We start from the raw sequence: 2,902 nt of genomic DNA, 5'->3' as shown, positions 1-2,902 counted from the left end.
TGGAACTAGCTCTGTAGACCAGGCTGGTCTCAAACTCACAGAGATCCGCCTGCCTCTGCCTCCCGAGTGCTGGGATTAAAGGTGTGCGCCACCATTGCCCGGCTTTGAGTCTCTTCTTGTGCCTTTCAAGGTAGGAGAGCATGCTGGATTAGGAGAATTGAAGGAGGTAGTCTTTGTAGACTTTGGTGCGGCGAACTCCTCGACCAGCGAGGAAAAACCACCACCACACGAGGATTCTTCTCAGATCACGCTTTAATTGGAGTGCCCTTGGTTGAAGGAGCATGAAGAGAGAGGGGGCAGGGAACGAGGGGCAGGAAGCGAGAGGGGCAGAAAGCAAGGGAGAGCAGGAAGCGAGAGAGAGGCCCGAGAGCACTAAGGCAGCTGCTTATATAGGGAATTAGCACACGGGTCGCTCTGTGATTGGCTGCCACCATCAGCTGACACCAGACTGCATTGGGATAGACCCAGGGACTCTTATCCACCGTGCAGGCGGGAAGCAGGGGACACGCAGCTCTCAAAGGCATAGCCAAATATGGAGTTGTTTATAACCAACAAGACAGGATGTCAGCGCCATCTTGTAATGGCGATTCTGTCCTGCTCGCTACACTTTGGGACGTAAGAAACTTCCCCATGACTCTAGATATGCTAACAAAGGCATTTAATTTTGGCATTCAGGAGGCAGAGGTAGGCAGAGCTCTGTGAGTTCAAGGTCAGCCTGGTCTGCACAAGAGTCCTAGGACAGCTAGGGCTACACAAAGAAACCCTGTCTCAGGGGGGAAAAAAGAAGACTCAGTTAACCTTGAACATACACAAACCCAGGAATCATAGGATTATTTTTCCTTAATAGTATCATAAACACAAATGTTATTTCCCCCAAAGGTGAGGCCAGGCGAGGAGCGAAAAAGATGTTTCTGAGACCCTTTGGCAGAAACGACTGATAACGTAAGGCATCCTACTCGGCACTGTGACTTTCATAATATCCCTCCATGCTGCGGCCATCCTTCCAAACAGGAGTGAACTTGGCCTCGGAAAGACTTCTTTCCTCCACAAAGTGACAGGCTAAACGGCAAGGCGTGAAAAGGGATTGCTGGATGCATGTCTTCAAATAATAGTGAGGTCCCCAGGAGCATGCCGGGCTGAGAAAGCGTCCGTCGGGTGTCCGTCGGTGAAAAGACTGGCAGTTATGAGCGTCGCTGGGAGCTTCTGGAAACAGATGTCAGGTGTTGGCAGACTGACTGCCAAAACCAATCTTCCCCCGCCCCCAGCTACCAAGCTGATGGAGCGCTGGGCACAGTGGGCCTGCCAGGCCCCTCTTGCTTGGATCACTGCTCACACCATTATTTCTCAGTGGCTGGATAAAACAGATGGTTTACCGTGGAGTCCTGGTTCAGGCTCCTATTCTTCCCTCAGGGTCGGGCGTGCAATCAATTATGACAGTGACGGTGCAGGGAGGTTCCTGCCAGTGAATCCGAGCATCCCCCTTTATTACGCTGGAATAAACCCAGCAACCTCCAAATCCAAAACCCTGAGAAGGTCTAGCAGTGCAGCACAGTCGCTACTTGTGCTAGCACAGAACAGAACCACAGTTCTCTGGCCCTCGAAAACCCCACTCTCTACTTGAATGTCCATTGTTTGTTCTTCTTACTCTTTGTTTTGGAGAGTCTCTTCCTGGCTACCCCAGGCCTGGAACTCTGTACTCACTTATATGCCCCAGGTTGGTCTCCTGAGACCCCACCCCACCCCGCCTCAGACTCCAGAGCACTAGGGTTATCCGTGTGTGTCACCATGCCAGCTGGGGCTTTTTAGTCTTAGACTTACAATCCTGCTTGTACTCTGTACATCCTTTAATGTATCAGGTTATTTTATAATTTGGAATATCAAAACTACACATAATGCCAGGTGTGGTGGCGCACACCTTTAATCCAAGCACTCAGGAGGTAGAGGCAGGAGGATCTCTGTGAGTTTGAGGCCAGCCTGGACTACAGAGTGAGTTCTGGGACAGTCAAGGCTGTTACAATCCCTGTCTCAAAAAAACAAAAACGCCGGGCAGTGGTGGTGCAGCACTCGGGAGGCAGAGGCAGGCAGATCTCTGTGAGTTCGAGGCCAGCCTGGTCTACAAAGGGAGTTCCAGGACAGGCTCCAAAGCTACAATACAAAAAAACCCTGTCTCGAAAAATCAAACAAAAACAAAAACATTCCCCCCACAAACAACAACAAAAACAAACCTGCACATATTTATGGGGTGACAGCGCTGTCTTCATTCACTGGAATGACAGACCATGACAGTCAGCCTGAAATGTGTATTTCTTTGCATCAATTACTTTAGAGTCTACACATTCTGGTAAGTCTTCAATAAGTTTTAGTTTAGATTCATAAATGATTTAATTTAAAAGCCGTGAAGAGCTTGCCACACAAACATGAGTGCCCAACTTTGGTCTCTAGCACCACCTATGGGAAAAACCAACTGTAGAGGCTTGAATCCCAGTGCTGGGAGGGGCCATGTAGACAGGAAGCTCCTGGGACTTGTTAGTATCCAGTCTAGATGAACCAGGAAGCTTCAAGTTCCCTGTTCCAATAAATAAAGTAGAGGGACAGGAGTGGCAGCGTATGCTCTATTCCAGCACTCCAGAAGCTGAGGCAGGTGGATCTCTGTAAATTTGAGGCCACTGTTTTTATATTTTTTTAAAAAAAATGCTTCAAGATCCCCGGCTGCAGTAGGCAGCAGAAATGCTGTAGATCCCAAATGGTGGTAGCAGGCCATGTGGCAGCAGACAGCGGGCCCTGGGAGCAGCCAGTCCCAGGCAGAGACGGCTGCTGGTCCCAGAGCGGTGGCCCTAGCGGTGGTGGCTGGCCATGTGGTGGCAGGCAGCAGGCTCTGGGAGCAGCCAGTCCCAGGCAGAGA

Source organism: Microtus ochrogaster, unplaced genomic scaffold, assembly GCF_000317375.1.
Source record: "Microtus ochrogaster isolate Prairie Vole_2 unplaced genomic scaffold, MicOch1.0 UNK1, whole genome shotgun sequence".
In the NCBI taxonomy this organism is placed as follows: domain Eukaryota; kingdom Metazoa; phylum Chordata; class Mammalia; order Rodentia; family Cricetidae; genus Microtus; species Microtus ochrogaster.
This window is presented reverse-complemented; position numbering follows the sequence as displayed.